General features: G+C 51.6%; 1 protein-coding gene across 5 annotated transcripts in view; it reads right to left on the bottom strand.

Moving 5' to 3' along the window:
- The window catches only part of CARD11 (caspase recruitment domain family member 11), a 113,623-nt gene that overhangs the window by 39,381 nt on the left and 52,572 nt on the right, over window positions 1-21,670 (bottom strand). For 3 of the 5 annotated variants that reach the window (XM_079120447.1, XM_079120443.1, XM_079120444.1), the window contains exons 2-3: window positions 3,510-3,646; window positions 685-865 (exon numbers count right to left, since the gene is read on the bottom strand). The gene's annotated coding sequence lies outside the window, so the exon portion shown is untranslated. Of the gene's footprint in view, window positions 1-684; window positions 866-2,270; window positions 2,481-3,509; window positions 3,647-19,058; window positions 19,226-21,670 lie in introns of those variants that run through there. The other 2 variants (XM_079120445.1, XM_079120446.1) reach the window with 2 other exon arrangements.

The following is a 21,670-nucleotide window of genomic DNA, read 5'->3' as shown; positions in this document are numbered from 1 at the left end:
TATGTATTTATTTTTGTACCGGGGTGGAACTCAAGGATGCTTAACCCCGGAGCCACACCCCCAGTCCTTTTTTGCATTTTACTTACAGGCGGGGGGTCTCTCTGAGTTGCTTAGGCCTTGCTACATTGCTGAGTCTGGCTTTGAACTCGCAATCCTCCTGTCTCAGCCTCCTGAGCTACTGGATTACAGGCGTACGCCAACATGCCCGGCTTCATTTTTATATTTTGACAGATTCCCTTCTGGTGAAAACATTCCAAATCCCTTCTTCTAGTTTTTCTGAAATGAGGGTCTAGAGTACACAATGATTATCTAGAGTCACCCAGAACCTTCTTCTGCCATAGTTATGCCTAATCATAACTTAGTATCTGTCAATCTCCTGTCCCTCAGCCCCCCTTCCCTGTGCTCTCCCCAGCCTCTGGTGACCGCCAGCTACTCTCAACCTAGATGAGAGCAACGTGTTTCGAGTCCACACGTGAGTGAGGCCATGCGGTCTTGTCTTTCTGCGCCTGGCTTATTTTCCTTAATGTGATGACCTTCCATTATCTGAGTCCTTTGGTCAACACCTGGCACCACCTGGGTCACCTGAGAGTCTGCCCTCGGTCACCCGAATCTCCACACTGCAGTGGCTCACTCTGATGAAGCATCAGGACCCTCATTTTCACTCACAAAGGACAACGTGCTTACCTCTATTCTTTTCAAAGAGCTGACATCCTATGAATGCGCTTCACCGGGTCCTTTCCTGAGCCTGTGGCAGATGCTGCTGCTGCTTATCCACACCATGCCCTGCTCTTCTTGCTAACAGGATCCCAGTTTTTTTCCAGGAATTGGGCACCTCATGCTTCAGGGAGGCCAGGCATCTTCTGAGCTGAAAGAGCAGATCTCGTTTGGTCTCTACCAGTGGTTTGGGACTTGGCACAGGAAGTGTGCTGTGGCCTGTGCAACTCGTGGGAAAGTCTGCCGGGAGCAGTTCTGTAGCATGGTGAATACTCTCCGGAGGGCTGAGCAGAGAGGAGAGAGATCCAGGATGTCCCTCTCCCCAAGTCACTGACCTAATCAACCCAGGACCCCTGAGCCTCCAAGCTGTCATGCATAAGGTGATAAGCGCCCTCTGCCGCAGCCAGGTAGAGCTGGGCCTGACCCTCTGGGCACCCCAAAGTCTCCTCTGTTTTATGCAAAGACCTGCTGGGTGCTGGGCTTGCAGCAGAGAACAGAAAGGCGTGACAAGCTGAGGCCTGGCGGGGCTTCAGAAGGCACATGCCTAGGGAGCATGGCCTCCTAGCCACGGGTACAGGCACGCTTGGTGCCACAGAAATGCTCCTGCAGTCTGGGGGTGGCAGTGAGGCCACCTTGGCAGCCATCAGCAAGGCAGGAGACAATGGGGGTGAAACCTACACAGCAGGAAGGAAAGGCGCCTCCTGCCTCAGAGGCAAGGCTGCCAGACCTCTCATGAGCATCGGGGAGTGCCCCACGGGGCACAGAGGGTGAGAGATGGGTCCCGCACGGTCCCTGCTCCGTGAGGTGCTCAGGGTTCAGTGGCAAGTGTCGACCACCTACACAAACAGTCACCATGTGGCATGAGAGTGGCACCTCGAAGCCAAGAGGGACATGCAATAAGCCCACAGGTGGAACTGGATGTGCCCGCCTCAGGGACCACTGACCCTCGGACCCTGCGCAGAAGTCATTTCACTTAATTATCACTGCAGCTCTGAGAGGTGGGCGTGACCAACTGTTTAGCAGGCAGGGAAACCCAGACACAGCAAGCCCAGACAAGGTCACTCTCAAGGTCACAGAGCAAGTCTGACCGGGGTTTCCTGCCCAGGCCTCCCTGCCCTATGGTGCCCCAGGTTCCTCTCCTTGGAGAGCAGGAAACATTTTGGGTGGGTTTGCGGGGCTGAGGGAAGGATTTGAGCTCTTATCGCGAAGCCTCCGAGCAGGGAGGAACGGTAGAGGGACCCGTCTGTTCCCACCTGGAGACAAGGCGCCTGTCTGTGGGGCTCACCACGGACCTTGGCTACTGGTTGGAAAAAGCTTGAGGATTGGAAAAGGAGTTGGCTCTGCCTCGGAGGGCTCAACACGCACACCACACAACCCAGGTTTCCCTCCCAGGTACCAACCCTGGAGAAACGACCCACGAGCTTCAGGAGACCTGGGCAGAGGGTTGACAGCAGAGTCGCACGCTCTGGAAACCAACACTCTACCACAATGGAGGGATAAATAACCTGCACGTTCCACAGGGGCTTACTCTACAGGGTGACAATGAAAAAACCTACAGCTGCGTGCATCAACACAGGTGACCCTCAGGAACACAAGGCAGAGCCACAGGCAGGTCTCGGCGGGGCAGGACAGGAGGTATCAAAACAAAGGCAACGAACCCGGCATGGTGGGGAGGCTGGGGCAGGAGGATTACAAGTTGGAGGCCAGTCTCAGCGACTTAGTGAGACCCTGTCTCAAAATAAAAAATAAAAGGGTCGGGGAGGTGGTTCAGTGGTTAAGCACCCCTGGGTTCAATGCTCAGTACCACAAACAAAACCAAAGAAGTATAGATAATGAAATGCTGAGGATCTGTGGGAGATCTCCATTGAGTAGCAAGGGACTGGTGAAAATCAGAATGGTGGGCCCCTGGGGAGATAGCTGTGACCTGGAAAGGCGCCAGAGGGACAGGACAATACTGCTCTGGCTGGGGACATGAGCTTCCATGGTATTGTTCTTCGTCTCATGGATTCACATTACATATATATTTTTAAGCGTGTGAAATATTTCATGGACAAAGACTACAGGTAGCGTAGCTAAGCTCAAAATAGAACAAAACATCTCTAGGTTTCAAAGGTATTTTCTCTTCCAAACACTGCATTATAACTCGACCTGACTCGGCCTCGTCACTGGGACCAGCTCAGTGGTGTGGGTCAAGCTCTGGGCAGTTTCTTTGAAAATAATTTGCCCAGGAATGCACTCGTAGATGCAGAGGCTCTGAATTCTAACTGCCCACTGGGCGGATAGTCCATCTCTAACCTCTGTCTCAGCCAGGGCTTCCGGCAGTCTTGACCCAGCACTCAGCAGGGTCTGGCTTCCAGGCTGAGTCAAATCCTAGCTCACACTGGTTTTTCTACAAACAACCGAAAAGCAAACACCAGGGGCCTGAGCCAGGCTCTAAGGGAAGGGCCGCTGGGCTCGCCTGTACCTGGGAAGTCAGGACAAGGTGGACCGGCTACCTATGCACAAACCCCATGACAGCACAAACTCCTTCACTCAGGACATTTATCAATTGGCTCCCTCTTGCTGTCACGAGAAATTTCAAAATCTTGATCTTGACCTCCAAGACTCTGCATGATTTACCTTCTGCCGACTGCCACACCTGTATCCCGGGCTTGGTGGGCTCTTCTCCGAGGGTCCATCACATGGGCTTGGGTCAGAATCTGCTCCCTCCCCTCCCAACCCTGGCCAAGTCTCAGCTACCCGCCACCCCAGCTTTCTATTTTTTCAATATAGAAGAGATAATATATATTGAATACCTGGCATGTAGTAGGTGTTCAATAAACAGGAGCTGCTAAGCTATTATTGAAGCCCGCTCACTGTTTACACTTTCTGGCTGGATCTTGTTCTCCCCTGAGCAGTCTCCCGCTGGATCTGGAGTTGAGATAGCTGGGATCTGGAATAGGAAAGATAACCATACTTGGAGCAAGAAGCAGAGGTGGAGAGGAAGGGAAGCATCTGAGGACTGAGGGGCTGCTCTGGAAGAAAAGGCCAGGACATGAATCCTGAGGTGCATGTCTCTCCAGGTGACAGTGACTGGTGGCCACCAGTGGGGGAGAAGAGCTTCTGTTCTGTTCAGTGGAGGGGTCAGCCAGAAAGGCCACGGACCACTGGTTCCAAGACCTCCAGGGTGGAGCGAAGGGCAGGTGGTGGCCCTGGGTGACTCATGGCAGCTGGGGGTGGGGGGCTCACAGGGCTCTGACCAGACCCTCTGCAGCATGGAGACACTCTTGTCAGCCATGGATTCAAAGGCAGCAGCCCACGTCCCAACCCAGAAGAGTCCCTTCCCTGTGAGTCACGTCCTCAGCCTCTAGTTTGCCATGGGTCTGGGCAGGAACCGCCATGACTGCACACACTCCGTGATTTCCCAAAGGTGACATTCCTCATGGAGACTGACGAGGCCATTGCTGACGCCCAGCCGAGACGCTCAGGAGCCCAGCTGCTGCAGTGAGTGTTGGGAGGAAGGGATGACTCTCCTGGGTAGGGGGAGGGGAGAAGGCCTGGGAGGGGGAAGGGGTAGTTCAACCCTGGGGCGGCTGCTCCAAGAGCCCTCTACTTGAGACCCTGGGATGCTACCGTTAATCAGGACCTTGCTTGGTTTGGGCTTTGAGGATTAATCACAGGTGACATCGGATCTCCCAGGGCTGACAGAGGCTGCTCCTGTCTGCTGTCAGCACAGGCTGGAACAAGCCGTCGGAGGCCCTCAGCCCCGGGGAGGTGGCAGGGACAGGCGCCTCTGGAGGACACCATCTCCTTGGTCTCCCTGTGGCCTCCCTGCTCGGTGGCTGGGATGGGAGCAGCAGCACAGCCAAGGGAAGGACAGCACAGTCAGGGAAGGGAGGGAGCGAAGGAAATCGTGTTCCTCTGCAGTTGCATTTGTTGAAAAAGGAGAGTGTTTCCTTTATCACCAGAATACAAAGCTTTTCATTTATTTTTTAAACTGTAAGAAAGGTCTTGATGTCAAGAAAGGGGAAAGAGGCCGGTGGGAGGGGTTAGCGTTAGGTTTAGGGTTAGGGTTAAGGAGGTGGGCAAGAATGGAGGAAGGAGGGACTGTATAGAGGGAAAAGAGGGGTGGGAGGGGTGGGGGGGAGGAAAAAATAACAGAATGAGTCAAACAACATTACCCTATGTAAATTTATGATTACACAAATGGTATGCCTTGACTCCATGAACAGAGAAACAGCATGTATCCCATTTGTTTATAATAAAAAAATAAATAAATAAAATCAATAAATGATGCTTTATCTATATTAAAAAAAAAAAAGAAAAGAAAGGGGAAAGAGGTTTGTGGGATCGTCTCTGCTGTTCAACCTTCTTGCTGTGACAACAAAGGTTGGGGAAACCGAGGCACACACGGGCTGACGACAGCGAGGCTGCATTCCTGGTTTCCAGTTTTACGACTCTGACGACTGCCTCTGAGATCCTGGTCCTGAGGTCGGGACGCTATGGACTAGTTGCCGTGTGCCAGGCAGGCTCTTAGGCAGAAAGGACAGACCTCCAGGGCTCTTCGGGGAAGGTGGCATCTCCACCATTTGTTTTAGTCAGCTTTTTTGCTGCTGTGACTAACAGATCTGACCGGAACAATTGTAGAGGAGGAAAAGTTTATTTGGAGGCTCAGAGTTGCAGAAGTCTCAGTCCATAGATAGCCGGCTCCATCCCTCAGGGCTGGAGGGGAGGCTGAACCTCATGGTGGAAGAGTGTGGCGGAGGGAAGCAGCTCACATGATGCTCAGGAAGCAGAGGCTCCACTGTCCAGATACAAATATATACCCCAAGGCCACGCCCCCAATGAGCCACTTCCTCCAGCCACACCCCACCTGCCTCCAGTTACCACTCAGTGAATCCCATCAGGGATCAATGCACTGATCAGGTCAAGGCTGCAATCCAATCATTTCTCCTCCAGACCTTCTTGCCTGTGTCACACGTGAGCTTTTGGGGACACCGCACATCCAAACCTAACAATCACCATCTTACAGCCAAGAAAATAAAAGCTTGGTGAGTTTCATGGTCACATTAGCACAGAGGTGGGATCTGAACCCAGGGTTCTCAGATTCCTCTTTGTCCCTAATAAGCAGCCTCTGCCAGTGCTTATTAAAAAAAAAAAGTCTACTTTTTAAAGGGCTACAACCAGAAAGTGTGTGTAAAGTTGCCCCGAAGTGGGACTTTACCATGTATAAGCTTAAGACAGAACTGAAGCCAAGTTCGAGGAGGGTGGGTGTGGGCCGTCCACAGGGAAACCCTCGGCGGTCCAGCAGAACTCATTTTGCTGTGTTTCGTTGCATCCACTTAGGAATAAGCAGAGTCAGGATCACTTGAAGTTTGAGAGAACCCTCCAGGTGAAGGCAGAGATGGGAAGCAAGACCCATACAAGGAACCTGTAGGGAGGGGGCGAAGCACCGAACCAGGGAAAACAGAGACACACCACCATAACTAAGATCCAGCGAGAGACAGGACGGTGCCACCAGGAACAACAGTGCAAAGGAAAGAGGCCCGAGAAGGAGCTCTCCGCAGTGACCACCAAGGCAGCAGAAATGGGAAACCAGGAGAAGGCTTGCAAGATAAAGTTAAGGAAATTTCCTGACAAGTCAAATTAAAAAAAAAAAAAAATTGAAGAGAAGAAAGATAAGAAAAGGGGAAAAGTGAGGTCACCTTAGAAGGTCTAATATCAGATAAACAGAAATCCCAGGAGGAGATTATGGAGATTGCCTTTCCCTCCTTGTGTGTCATTTTGGGAATCTAATATTAGTTAGGTGATGAAATTATCGGTGAAATCGTGTTGGGGGTTTCTCAGAAAGAAAGAGCACAAGTCTTCAGACTAGAAGGGTCCTTTTGGGATGCTCGGTACAATCGACAGTGGAATAGAATCTTCTCAGCCACCAGGGGATAAGACAAGACTCCAGAAACTTCTATAGGGAAAACCACAAGTTGCACACAGAGACCTAGAAGCAAGTTGGGGTCAGACCTCTTGAAAACGATACTGGGAGCTGGAAGACAGCGGGCAGTACCTTTGCATTTTTGACAGAAAATACTTCTTAACTTGGAATTCTATACCCATCCAAATTATTACATGTGAAAATAGAATGAATTTGTTTTCACAAAGGCAGAGACTCTAAATATTTTCCTCCTGCATACCTTTTCTTAGGCAGCTCCTAAAGGGTATGCTCCCGCAGAATGAGGGAGGAAAGCCGTCAAGAAGGATGGAGCTCAGAGGTAAGGGTTCTGGGAAAGCATCCAAGGAAGTCCCCGGATGAGAGGGATGAAGCAAGGGGCAGCTGGCAAAGATCACAGCATGATTTCGAAAGGTGCGTTGGTGGGGGAGGTTGCCAGGGGTAATGCTGAACAGCTGAGGGTCAGATGGGAAAAGTTGTGATAGGTGTTATGGCTTAAATATGAGGTGTCCCCCAAAAGTTCATGTGTGAGACCATGCCAGAAAGTTTAGAGGTGAAATGATCAGATTATGAGAGCCTTAACCCAATCAGTGCATTAACCCCCTGATTGGAATTGATTAGGCGGTAACTGTAGGCAGGTAGGGTGTGGCTGGAGGAAGTGGGTCATTGGGGTATATATTTTGTCCTTGGTGAGAGGACATGTCTCTCTCTGCTTCCTGAAGGTCGTGCACTAAGCTGCTTTCCATACCCTTCCACCATAATGTTCTGCCTTACCTTGGGCACAGAGCAATGGAGCCAGCCATCTATGGACTGAGACCTCTGAAACTGTGAGTGCCACATAACCTTCTTCTCCTCTAAAACTGTTCTTGCCAGGACTTTGGTCACAACAGTGAAAAAGCAGACTAAAACAATGGATTAAAAGAAACCCCAACAAATGAAAAAACAGAAAATAGAGGCAATATTTCCAGGAAGAAACAAAAATCTAGACGATCACAACATACAACTTGTCTGAACATGAGCAGTGTCTGCCTAACCCTAGCTGATATTCTAAATCAATGAGAGACCGGAGGAGGGGCCAGTGCTTAGAGTGGACTCTTAGTAAAGAGAGCTGAATTCTCATCTGCCTAGGAAGACGTTGGCTGAGAGTGTATTACATAAGTATATCCATAAGTAGCAATGTCGATGTGTTGTTTAGAAATAGAAGAGAGGAAGACAACACCGGAGGGTTAGGAGTGGTTGCTCTGGGGCTCAGGACGGGAGATGACAAGGCTGGGGTCCACTGGGTTTCCTTACAAGCCTATTTTCCTATCTAGCTCTGCATGATTCATGGATTACTTTGGTAAAAAATAAAATAAAAATTACATATCCATGGTTGGAAATATGGAAATGCATTTAAGTACAAAGAGTTGAACAGTTGTCTCCATTCTCTGCACCCATGTTCTGTCTTTTGTGAAGCTTGTGAGAGAGCACACCATGGTACAGCAGAATCACTGTGTGTGCAAAAAGTACTGCCTGGATAGCACCTCAGTTAATTTTCACAGGAGCTTGGTAAGGTGGGCTTTATTATTTCCTCTTTATGGATGAAGAAGTGAGATCAAAGAGCTCAATAACAGGATCTCAGCCTGCTCAGACTCCATGACATCTGATCTTTAAACTAGTAATTATAACAGCTAACATTTATTAAATGTAGCCCCTCATCTTACCAATCAGATTTCTTGTTTCCTGAGCCCCATATTTTCTTTTTTTAAAATATTTTTTTTAGTTGTCAACGGACACCATTTTTATTTATTTATATATAGTGCTGAGAATCGAACCCAGTACCTCACACATGCTAGGCAAGAGCTCAACCACTGAGCCACGACTCCAGCCTTCCATATCTTCTTCATTAATACTTTCATCCCTTATTACTGGGGCATATCCTCTAGTAGATATGGATGAAAGGTACACGATATTTGCTATATGCTACATACTATGCCAAATGTTCTATGTGGATTATCTCATTGAATACAGGCAATGACCCTATGAAGTAGTCACTACTGCTCTCTTCATTTTATACAAGAGGGAACTGAGCTCAGACTGGTCCAGCAACTGTCTGTCTCATCTCTGTTTCTCCAGTAGAACTTAGCCTGGGGGGGGTTACTTTTAGTAGATCTTCAATATATATTTGTTGGGTGAATAAATAAAAATAAATACTATTGAATAAAATACACAAGGAAGTTGCTATTGCTTCAAATCCAGAAAGCTCCAAGCCCCAGGGAAATGAGATGTCTTATAGGACAGTCCCTTCTTTCTGCTCTTCAAGAGCTGCCCTGGCACAGAAGTGCTGAAGTGGAATGGGGCTAGCAGCCTGTTAGATAAATGCATCTCTACTTAATGGATTTGCCTGGGTTATTGGAATGAGCAGCTTGAGATGCAGGTTTAATTATTCCAATGAAAACTCCAGTTAGTTGCAAGGACTTCCGGCAAAAAAAAAAAAAAAAAAAAAAAAAAAGGGGGGGGGTTATTTTAAAGGATGATCTACTGTGCATGAGAAAGGATGCAAGAGATTGGCGTGGACTCCAGCCAACCACCGAGTGCACAGTCCTGAAATGAACACTTGGTGGAAGAGGATCAGCACTAAGCCTTCAGGGGCCCTGCTGCTGCCCCTCCATCCTCACGAATAGGGCACTTGCAAAAGTATCTAGAAAATTCTTCCTGCCAACCCCACCCATCCACCTTGCCTCCCTAGCTAACTTGTTAACCTCTATCTATCTCGGCTCATTCAACCAAAATATTGACAGGATAATATTTCCCATCAATTAACATGTGTACCGCAATCAGTAGAGCTTCACGGATACCTGTTTTGAAAGCAGCAATTATCATTTTAAATTCACAGTGGAGTGTCAGACAGCTGCCGACCCACTGCCAATTCTCTCTTACTTGTTAACACATCCCCAATTTTGTTTGCGGCACTAATTGAATTCGTCTCAAAAACTGTGTTTATAGCCTCCCTTGCAGCTAGAAGTGGTAGTGAGACTCCGTGCTGGCCAAGTGGAAGCTTCTGGGTGAGATGTCTCTGGAGACTCTGTAAAGGGGCACGGTCAAGGGAGAGGAGCCTTCGACTTGTGGTTGTCTTCATTCATGGAATGTGGAAGAAGAGCATCTATCTTGGATCATGAAGATAAGGCCATACTCTAAGGGTGACCAAATAGGATGCTACAAGAACCTTGGGTCATTGGGGGTGGCCCTGGACAACTGACCTTTGAGTTCTTTTTTGTTGTTGTTTTTGGTACTGGGCATTGAACCCAGGGGCACTTAACCACTGAGCCACATCCCCAACCCCCTGGTGTATTTTATTAGAGACAGGGTCTTGCTGAGTTGCTTAGGGCCTTGATAAGTTGTTAAGGCTAGCTTTGAACTAGCGATCCTCCTGCCTCAGCCTCCTGAGACACTGGGATCACAGGCATGTGCTACCCAACCTGGCTTGAGTTCTTGATTCATGAATCACAAGATTCAAGGATCTTGATTCAAGAATCACATCCTGGGATGTGTGAAATCTGATTGTGTTTCTAATGCTTGCAAGTAAGACAATCCTAGCAGACACACATGCCGTATGAGACCCACGCCTACTAAGTCATATTGGTCCCAGCCACAGACTTTTGAGCCCCCAAATCTGAGCAACTACCTTGTCTACTAGTTCCTGTTCCTTTCATCTTGTCCCAGGTGGTAAACTGATCAGGAAAGACAAATTACCCCCTATGGATGAAGTGTTGTGGGCGAGAAAGAAATGGTTGAGTCCCAAGGGCTGTGACATGGGAGGACGCAAGCTTCACCCAGGAAATGGGAACTGGCATTGGGGAACTGGGCCATCTAGGATCTGGTGCTACAGCAGGAGGATCATTCCACATGCCTCTGATCTCCTGCCTCAGTGTCTCCCTTTTTGGCCTCTGCAGGCCCCTCTCCAGCCCCCACCCCATGGCTGGGCCCCATCTCTTCTCTCATTAGCCCCCTCATCCCACAGTGGCCAGCTTCCCCCTCATCTGCATCACAGCTGGGTCTCATCCCAGGACAGGCCCACTTCCCAGGCAGCTCCACGGCCACCAGGCTACCTGCAGCATCTACACCTGAGGCTCCAGGGAGCAGGGATGTTCCTCAACTCTCAGGTGACCCTGGCTGGCACAGGGCCAATGGTTTCCATGGATAAAAGCATGGCAATTCAGTATTTCAGGACAGGAGGCAGCATCCCTGGGAGGTAAAGACAGGAGGGCTTGGTGTTGAGTGGACCTAGAGCCCCAGGGGGTGAGCGAACATCACCCCCTCATCCGCACCCACACAGCCCCAGGCCCCACCACACGCCCCAACGTCCTTTTCAATGGCTCCAGACTTGCATGGAGATGAATTTTGGAAGGGCATACACATTTCTTGCATTACCAGAGGATACTGTCCCTACTCCCGCCAGCTCTCATTTTTCTAATAGTACTGCAGAAAAGCTTTGGAAAAAAAGCACAATTAGGAGTGACAGATTTAAATTGCTCTGAAATGCATATCAATTTATCACGCTGGCTCTTTAGGAGCATTGCCCCTTCTGGACTCCAGGACTGTGCACACAGCAGATTGACAGCTCGGAGGGCCACCATGAGCCACGGCTGGCCACCCTGCCAAACCCAAATCCCAGAGCGAGGTCACCTTCTCAGACTCCCATGAAGCACAGCTCAGCCGGCAGGACTGGCCAGGGGAGAGCCCTGGCCTTGAGGATAATGAAATCTGTCCCTTCCTGCTGTTGCCTTTGCCGCATGGTCAACAAACCACCTTCACCCCTGGAGACTGGTAGAGATAGTGACCACCTGCCGACTCTAATTCAAGACCCCCGTGTGCTTTCAAAGGTGCGCCCCTGCTTCGCCTCAGGCCTGATGAAATTCTTTTCCACTGGCTTATTCTTCACTGTCTTAGCTGTCACTTTGTGGTTAGGGCTGGGTATAAACTGGGGAGCCTGCTGTCCCTGTTTGAATTCCTCCTGTCAGTCCTACTGGAACCGTGCTATCTGGCGTGTCATGGGTCTTCAATAAATGTTTGCTCAACTGAGTGCTCTAATGATCTGAGGCTTGGTGACAAAAACATTCTGTTGTCACAGAAGCATATTCAGTACTAGTCAACCAAGCAGAACTCCATCCAAGCAGGGGTGGCTGGCTGCTCAGGGGTCTGGTGACGGCTCCGGGAGGTGCATGACTCCTTCCTTCATGGTACAATGTGCTGAGCAAGAACCAGTGTTCTCGGGCTTTCTACGGCTGCTTACCTCCTGCCTGCTGTGAACTCCTGGTGGGGTAGGCCCTGTGTTGGACTGTGTCTTTCTGGCATGGTGCCCAGAGGGCCACTGTACACTTAGTGAAGAATGCACGCATCTCATTCTGGAGCCCAGCCCAAGGGATTGGGTGCGGAAGCGGCTCCTGGCCTGGCCTGGGGTAAGAGCATGTGTTCCCTATACGAGTCCCAGGGAACTGGCCCCCAGAAGAGGGGAAAAGGGAGGAAATCTTGAACTGCTTTTTGATTTGGAGAGTTGGGGAGGGAGTTTGGGAGGAGCAAAATCAGACCTGGACATGTCACTGCCCTGCAAGGGAGCCTTACCAAGCAGAATCCCGCTCCTGGGGACTCCCGAGGCTGCTGAATGTGCAGGCTGGGCCCGGTGGCTCTGAGAACCTCGGAAGTGAAAAGGTTGGGCCCTCCTCGAGCTGCCTGGAAAAGGTCACCAGCATCATCAAATACCAGCCCCACCCGGAGAGCGGCCAAGGACAAGGCCTGGGAGGATTCTGGGAGGCCGCCATTGAACCTTAAATCTTCCCCTTTATTGTCTCCTCATCCCACTTGGCTGGCACTGGAGTCCCAGAAGGGCATGTGACAGGGAAGAAATGGTAGAACACACTGGGCCTTGGGACGTCAACTTGGGGGGGACCAGGGCAGGGGACTGGGCGCCCCATCGACCCATCCAGCCTAGTACTGGATTTGCTCGTGTGATTCCATAAGCATTCCCCATGCAGAAGACAGGAATAAGAATGAAGGGAAGAAACTTTAATGATGACAAGGTTCAGGGAGGAAAAAATGAGACAAGGACAAATGAGAATAAGACACTAGTGACCCATGTCCAGGAGTGTCCAGAGTCGAGCTCTGGAGGCAGGAAAGAGAAGCTTGAAGGACAGATGGTAAAAAACGGACCACTGCAGCCTTGCAGGAAGAGGAAGGAGAGGGAGCCGAGGCAGGAAGGAAGCCTGGGCCTGGCCCTGCGCAGCTGCGTTAAGGGTGTGCACCCCTCAGAGAGTGTGAACCCGAGACTTGGCCTGGAGGCCCCCCAAGGGATGCTGGGATGGCAGAGCCCACCCACTATCTCCCAGGCCCAGGGCTTTGGGCAGCAGCATGTGCTCCCTTTGAGACCTCCCGGAGGCAGCACGAAGACCAACCCAGAGTCACCTCCTTCTGCATTTATAAGACGCACTGAAAATGTACTTAGAATCGATGTGGCGATCAATTGAAAATGCATTTCTAGTGGCCAGGCCATCTATTTTATGAAACATCATGGGAACAGGTAAATGCACTAACACCTCTAAACACATTTCCATGCATTTGAAAAGAACTCTGCCAACCTGTTCAATCCACCGAGCTAGTGTCTGGAAAAACACTGCTCTCTGGTTTTCTTTACTGGCACAGGGTGGTGGTCGGCCTCCCGCTGTCTCAGCCTCTTCTCCCATCAGCCTCCCGGGATCTCTCCTGCAGCACAGCAGGAAAGCCAAGGAGGAGGCTGGAGCCAGCACCGCCTCCCTGGATGCAGGAGGTTCCCAACCCTTCCTTCTCCAGGTCTGGCCAACACAAGCCCCAGGAACCAGCGCTCCTGGGCTTTATTCAGGCCTCAGACTGCCTCACTTCACCCTGAGTTGTTCAAGGCTCAAGAGCAAAAGTGCACTCCCTCAGCTGTTGGCTCCGTGTGAGGATTTCCAGGCAGCAGAAGAAAAGGGAAGTGATTTTCAAGGCTGAGGGCAAGCTGGCCTTGTCCAAAAGAGCAGCTGTCTCCGAGGGTTCCTTTCCAGTGTGGACTTGGAGAGACGGGTGATGGGGCCTCATGGGCAGAGCACTCACGGATAAGGAAGATGCAGCTCCTGCTCTCGAGAACTTAATATCAGCCACGCTTTTTGGTGGCAAGTGACATGGTTCCTCCAAAAGGAAGTAGGAGGTGTTGGAGAAAGATGGTAGGAATTCTGTGATCCAGCAAAAAGGAGGTCAAGCCAAAAGAATCTGCCTAAAGAGAAAACAGACAGCTCCCTCTGTGTCCTAGTGGAAAGAGTATGGTCATGAAGAGAGGCCTGGTTGGAACGCCAGGTCTTCCATTTGATGCTCTGTGGCCTTAGGCACATCGCTTAACTTCTCTGAGCCCCCTTTTTTATTGGTCCATAAAACTGAATGAGTAGCTCTGACCTCTTAAGCCTCGTGTAGCACGCAAAGTGGGTACTTAATCAACGTCACCGAGTCTACTTCTCTCAGAAGCCAGCCGAGAACCCTGAGTAGTTGTCTATACAATTCTCTCCATGCCCAAAAGAATTTAGCGAACAGCCTAAAACATGCATCCCCAGTCCTGCCTGGGCTTCTGATTGGAAGCTCCCCACCTGGGGCTGTCTGCATCTTTTCATGTCTACCAGGCTCCTTATGCTCTCTGGCTAGGGACCCATCTCATATTTTCTTGTATGCCCGGTGGCTTAGCGAGTGTCTTACATAAGCAGGCATTTAATATTTAATAAAGTGATTGATTTCCAATGGGGAAGCGCGGACTTCCTTTCCCTTGTCATCGTCTCCTGCCTTTGGCCAACTGGCTCTTCCTCTTCCCATGTCTGGTGAGCATGTGGCCACAGTGGCCTGCCCACGGGCTCCTCTGCCCTTCATTTGTACCCGCTGTTCTGCTGTGGCTGCAGTTCGGAGCTCCGCACCAATCCATCTTGTGCTCCCCATCAGTCAGGGCTGGAAGTCTACGAGAGACGTCCCTCCACTGCCACAAACCATCTTGACTCGGGAAACACAGACAAACCAGCGGGTCCTGCTTTCTGCCAGGTGAGCTCTCCACGTGCTGGACGTGGCGTTAATGTCGCGACAGCGACCGGTGTCGGCCGTGTGGTCCTGCGGGGTGGGGTGGGCAGTCCACAGGTGTTCTGAGTCCACTTTGGTCTGTGGGATTCTAATTCTGATGGGTATCCTGATACCAGTCAGCATCTGGGGGGCTACATGAACCTCGGTCCTCCTCCCTCTGGGTAAGGGAACAGGAAGTTCATGGTCACTTCTTCACCAGGTGAGCTTCAGAAGGGAGATTCCTGGACACCATCAGTACTGTGCCCTGGTGCCGTGGGCATCTGCCATGCAGGGGGCACTCAATCGATCGCAGGGGAGGAGGACAGGATGACTTAGTACCAACCCACAGCAGTGCAAGGGCACTCAGCATCTAAGAAAGGGTCGCTGCCGGAGCTCAAGAGCCCCCTCCGCCCTCCTGCAGGCTCCGCCTCAGCCCTCTGAGCTGATGTTTCGTTTTGAACTGGAAAGGAAATGAAGAGAAGTGTCTGCACGTTTCACCTCCCCATTCTTTCAGGGGAGGCTGCTGAGCAACCTGAAAAGAGGGACAGCAGCCACCTCTCACCCTGGGGCCAGCGGCCCAGACGGTGGAGGTTCCCAGCTCCTGGTCTGTCCTGCTTCCCCCCTCCCGTGTGTCTGGTGGTAGCATTTCTACAAGACTCCAGGACAAGGCCTCCCTACACCAGGGCCCTGTGACAGCTCTAACATTGAGCCTTTGCTCCAGGGCTGGCGGGCTGGAAGCAATGTTCAAACCCGTCTGATTCTCCTGGAAAGCTCTGCCGGGGAGATGCCAAGGGAGCGTGTTAGTTAAAATGCGTTAATTGAGCAGCCACTATGTTGGGAGCAAAACAGGTTTGTGCGTCCAATGAAATGGCAGGCTTCTCAGAGGGAGAGTGAGGTGGAGAGAGAGAGGGGGACTCAGAAAGGGTCTCTTTACTTGTAATTAACTGCAAGATAAACAGCTCTCTTATGGAGCGGGGTCCCCGCCGTTCCCAACGCCCCCACAGCCCCGCGCTTCAATTAGCTTTGTGCTATTCTGTCCCCTATTACTTCAGATAATCAAGGGTTGGCTGTAATTAATTGTTATAATGTGCTCAGGAACGGAGCCAAATGGCAGCTCGGGAGGGCTGGCCGCGGCCGCTCGCTTCTCCAAAAGGCCCCTGGAAGCACTGGCTCCAGTTCTTCCCTCTCCAACAAGACAGGGTTCCCCGTGGGGGGAGTGGGGCAGACCGTGGAGAGCGTCCCGGTTGCTTCTCTGCTGCCTCTGGTGAAACATGACTTGCTCTTCTCCCACCTCCCCCTGCCCAGCTCCTGCTCAGTCTCAGAAGTCCCCTTAAAACCAGCAACACCTAAATTAAACCCATCTCATTCAGACAATGGAATATTACCCAGGCATAAAAAGGACTAAAGTTCTGAGATGCATTCTCACGTGGCAGAAAACATTATGCTGAGTGAAATCAGCCAGTCACAAAAGGCCACGTGCGGTGTGAGTCTGTTTATATGAAGTGCCCAGAACGGGCAAATCCATAGAGGCTGAAAGTGGATTAGGATGGCCAATCAGCAGCATTGGCAGGTCCCTGGATTCAAAGATTGAAAATGGCCAACAGAAAAAACTGTCTCTGTGCTAAACATGTCGACCTTTTTGGGGGTCATTATTCCATGAACAACAGTGTAACAACTCCTTACAGTGTATTTACATTGTATCAGGCATCCTAAGTCACAGAGATGATTTAAAGGGTAGGGGGATGTGCATAGGTTGTAGGCAAACGCTACACTATTTCATGCAAGGATCTTGAGCATCCTTGGACTTTGGTATCCATGGGGGTGGGGGAAGGTTCTGGAACAAACCTCCTGTAGACACCAAGGGACCACTGTAGTTGCCAGGGGCCAGGAGAAGGGGGGAATGGAGAGACTGATTGATAGTGGGTATGGGGGGTCTCCTTTTGGGGAGATGAAAATATTTTGGAACTAGATGGAGGAGGTGGTTAAACAACATGGTAAATGGACTAAACGCCCCTGAATTCTTTGCTTTAAAATGGTGAATTTTATGTTATGCTGGCAAATTTAATTAAATAAAAAAATTAATCAAATCTGCTTCAATTTCCTGAACACATGTGAACAGCGGCCAGGCTGAACCAAACAGCCTGGCCGGAAATATTATCCCCTTTGGTGAAGACAGCAGACAACGGGGACTTGGAAGGGGCATCACAGGACGAGATAAGCTGTGGGAAGCTAGGCCCATGGAAGACTCCAGCGGCCTTTCAAAGCGAGGTCCCTGAAAGAGACGGTGCATTTGGGAATTGCAGGAATGATTTCTGGGGGACCCTGGGGCAGGCAAGAGGCACTAGGCACCAGAGTTGGGGAAGAAGGCGGGATGAGAGTTAGAAGAGAGGATGGGGACACAGGGCTTGTGACGGAGAAAAGGGAACAAGAACTCAAGAGTTTTATTTAGTACCCACAGGTGCAGAGATGAGAAAAGGAAAGAGAAATGAAGAAAGGCAGAGAGGGGAGATGGTGGGGGTGGCGTGGGCCAGACAGGGAGAGGGCCGGTCTGGCCGGGGTGGGGGGTGCAACCATCTCAGGTCACATCCCTCCTCCTTTGAGTTCCAGAGACCGCAAGCCACTTGAACGTGAACTTGAGTAATTTCCCGTAGTCTGGCTCACCTGTTGTAAAGCTCCCGGTGATCTTGAAACTTAAAAATATTTAGACTCACACTTTCCACCTCACTGGGCATGGTAAGAGGGGTCAGGAATTGACAGCCACAAAACATCTAAAACATACACCCATTTTCCTTCTCAGGGCAGAGATTCCTGCGGGGTGCGCTCTTGTAATGATCTAGGGTATAAAAATGTCTCTAAATGAATTTGCCGGGCGGGAGGCTTGTGGGTGTTCTTCTCACTTTCTCTATGAAAATACAGCAGCCAACATCAGGCTGCGTCTTTCTGATGCTGTGCTTCCTACACCACAGCCGTGTTGAACAGATGGGTTCCCCAGACTCCCAACGCAACGGCGACAGAACTTGGGACTCCTCGTGCCCAGAGAGCATCTCTACCTTCTCCCCACCGAGGTGAACGAGAATAAATCAGATGCCAGCCAGGAAGCCTTTTATGTCTGTGCCAAATGACACAATCACCAAAATAAGGCACCCATCGAAACTGTACCCAGAAACTGCCGATCAGCGTTACTGACTCAGGGTTGTTGGGGACGCCTTTCCCGGGCAGTGGGGCGGGGGAACTCGGCCGCTTTCTCATCTGTCTCTTCTTCCCCATGTGCCAGGAACCCTGAGTGAGCGGGTGGAGGAAGCCAGGCTTGAAGGTCACACAGCCAGCGCGGGCTGGGGCTCCACCCAGTGGGCGATGACAGCGGGGCCGCCCTGCATTTTCTGGACTGGGGGATGCTATCCGCTGCGTGACTTTGGGACCGTGTGAATGCATCTTGTTTTAAAGGCAGCCTCTAAGACCTGGCTGACTTTTTCAAACCAGTGAAGTCAAATTTAATCTCCCCAAAAAAGATGGCATTAGCAAAAGATCTCCTGGGGCTGCCAAAGTCTCTCGACCCCGGGGACATAGGGGGTTCCTGAAGCGTTTCATCAGGAAAGGAGAAGCCCTCTTGGGTGCCTATGAGAGGCCCAGGGGAGGTGGACTTCCCCTCTGGGATCCCTGGCCCTCCTGCCTCCTTTAGGAAGTTGCTCCCCCTACAAAGGCTTCCCACTCCATTCTGCTTGTGGGCAGGGGTGGGCCTTGGACAGACTGCTGGACAACATTTAGCAAAAGGTTCTTATCTTTGCATTTGCACCTCAAGCAACTCAGAAGGGACTTTGTGGAAGGTGCGGTGGGGGAGGGGGGGGTTGGAGGGCGGGCAGGAATCCTTCCCAGAGCCAGAGAGAGCCAGGCTGCTGTGTCGCCTTTCCAACGCAGGCAAGGCCCCGCATCTGAAAGCAGATGCCTCACGCTCACCCGCCCCTGCCCAGGCTGGGGCCACGGGTATCATGGTCCCTGCACAGGATACAATCTGTGTGCTGAGCCCCTCCTCCACCCTGCACTGTCCTCAGCCAGAGGACAAAAGGGACCGGCTGTGACAACGGGAGGCTCCTGTCACTTGGGGAGCCCTTTCAGTTCCTGGCCTGGCACCAGGCAGGCTGAACATGAGACGAGGCCCAGCATCTTGTTGCACGTCTTGTTTCAGAAATTAGGGCACGAGGAGGATCACCTCCGAAGCCACTGGGCACATGTGTGCAGATAAGAGCAAAAGAAGCACCAGGTCAGCACCAGGGAGAGAAGGGACCGGCAGCAGCCCCAGGGACATGCGGGATGCAGTAACGGAGCACCTGGAAAATATACTCACGGGTTTGCAAACCAGCTACGTCCGGACCTGGCTGGGGAGTCTCTGGGTGTTTCTCTCAAAGTCCCTCCCCTCTGTTTGTGGTCTGCGAGGCCTCCAGAAGACGCCAGCGCTGACAGGCTGCAGCGCCCCGGAAGCCCCACAGCACCCTGCTTGGAGGCTGCCTCTATTCTTAGCAGGAGCAGAATGGGGGTGAGGGGGGCTGCGCACTTCCCTTTTTTCCTTTTCTTTTTCTGAGCCATCTGTGGTTGACTTCAACCCCAGGAGGGGGAGGCTGGAACCCAGAAGGGAGCCACGCTCTGCCTGGCCCCTGGGGGCCGTGTGCCGTGGCACATCTGCTGCAAGGGGCAGGAGGGCTGGGAGCAGGGCAGGAGCCCCCCAGCATTGCCAGCAGCTCCACCCTCCCTGCTGGCCCTGCCACGGTGCCACCTCACCCAGGAGGCCACCCTTCTACCTTTGAACTCCATTGAGAAGAGAGTGCGGGGCCTAGAACATTCCATGGAGGAGGCGTCTACAAGCACACCATAGTCCATCCTTTCTCTTTGGGACTCTGTTGTTTGATGGTGAGTGGGGGGCCCAACATTCCTTGGACTCCCCCCACACCACCACCACCCCGCTGTCCCTCGGACAGCTGTTCCTCTGCCTGCCCGTGTCTGTCTCCACCCCACTGCCTCCTTCCCCACAGGCCCTGCGGTGTAGACAGTTGGGGTGCAGACTGGTTGCAGGTGTCCTCATGGGGAAGGGGGCAACAAGAGCTATGGGAAGGGCAGACAGAGTCGGTGTGTGAAAATCACCTGTCCAGTGTTCCGGGCAGGTGGGCAGCCAACGGCCAGTCACTTCCGTTCCTGAGAGCTGTCATGGCCCCTCCACTCCATACAACTGAACTTGAGTTCCTTACCTGTGCTCCGTGACTCCAGCCCCGCATGACAGAGGCCAAATCTGCCACCTTAGCCCGAAGCCTATTTCCCAGCCTGTGCCAGTCCAAGATTACTTGATGTTCCCTCTCCTTTTTCAAAAACCTGAGGTATAATCAGTAAGCTGCATGGATTGCAAGTCCACAGTCCAGTGCATTATGAAGAGAAGACAGCCATGCAGCCAAGACCCCCATGGAGACATGGAGTGGGCCACCCCTTGGAGGGTGCTCCCAGCCTTTCCATTCCCCTGCCAGAGGCAACGGCTCTTGAGGTCTCTATCCATTTTTACACTTTCTAGAACGTCAGGGAAACAGAAAAGCATACTCAGTGCTCCTGAGAGTCCGGCTTTCTTTGCTCAACACTTTGAGGCTCATCATTTGGGGAAGGGGTATCAGTAGCTCCTTCCTTTTTGTTACGCAGCTGTATCTCACTGATGTATGTCCCAGTTTGTCCATCTATTCACCTGTTGCTGAACATCTGGATTGTTTCCTATCTGACCGTGACACTGTTGTTCAAGTCTTCAAGGGGACACATGTTGTCATTTCTTTTGAGGAAATACCCTGGGGGAGGACTCTGAGTCAAAGGGTGGGTGTACACTCTGCTTTATGGCATTTTGTGTCCTGCCAGCAGATGACGAGGGTCTGAGTTCCTTGGCATGCTCATCCCTACTTGTGTCAGACTCTGTACTCTTGTGTCTCTGCTCAGGAATAAGGACACTGTTCCCTTAACTCTGCACACCCCACGCTTCCCACCTTGGTGGGGACATTCCCCTTCCCTGGCACCTCTTTTGGAAGTAGAATACAATCCCCCCAAGACAGGTATCTTTATAAGAAGAGGAGATGCCACTGATCCAGAGAAGGGGAAGTGAGGACAGAGGCAGACTGGAGTGAAGGGGCTTCAAGCCAAGGACACCAGCAACCATCACACACTGGCAGAGGAGGGACGGGTCCTCCCCCAGAGCCTCTAGAGGGAGCATGACCCTGCTGACACCTTGATTTTGGACCTCTGATTTCCATGCTGTGAGAGAACAAATTTCTGTTGTTTAAAGCCACCTGGTTTATAGTCATTTGTTACAGCAGCTTCAGGAAACTCATACACACCCCATTCCTCCAACTTCTCTGCCAATCAAACTCCTACCCAGCCTCAGGACCCTCCCTCACCAATGCTGCCTCCTCCACTAAGCTTTTCCTGGCTTCCCTCACCTTGTGTGCTTGTCCGCCAATGCAGGGACCTGTAGATGGGACCCACAGTGGCTAAGGGCAGGGCTATGACCAGTTGAATGACCTTGGGCAAGATGTCCCCTCTGAGTCAAACAGGAGCAGGAAGAAAACAGGCTTCATTTAAGCTGGTTCTAGAGGGGAGTTTAAGAAAGGGACAATTTCAGGGGTGCTGGCAGGAGCTCCCAGGCAATTGTGCAGCAGTGAGGGAGGAGGTGGGCCCAGCGACCTGCGGGGATGCTCACTGTGTGAGGAGCACTTCCTGGCAGGGGAGGGATGCCATGGTCACCTGGTGCTCAGAGCACTCAGAGTGGAGAAGGAAGGAGGCAGGAGGCTCCTCTTTCTTCTGAGTTCCTGGGGACTCTGATCTGGAAGCCCACTGCCTTGGGGATGGCACGGCAGAAGCTGCATCTCCTCTAACCCTCCCAGCAGGCCTTGGGGCAGCAGCTCCACAGCCAGGAAACTGGGCCTCAAAGGAGCCGGA

The sequence above is a fragment of the Sciurus vulgaris genome (genome assembly GCF_902686455.1).
Source record: "Sciurus vulgaris genome assembly, chromosome: 18".
In the NCBI taxonomy this organism is placed as follows: domain Eukaryota; kingdom Metazoa; phylum Chordata; class Mammalia; order Rodentia; family Sciuridae; genus Sciurus; species Sciurus vulgaris.
The sequence above is the reverse complement of the archived record's forward strand: the minus strand, read 5'-3'. Positions and strand labels throughout refer to the sequence as shown.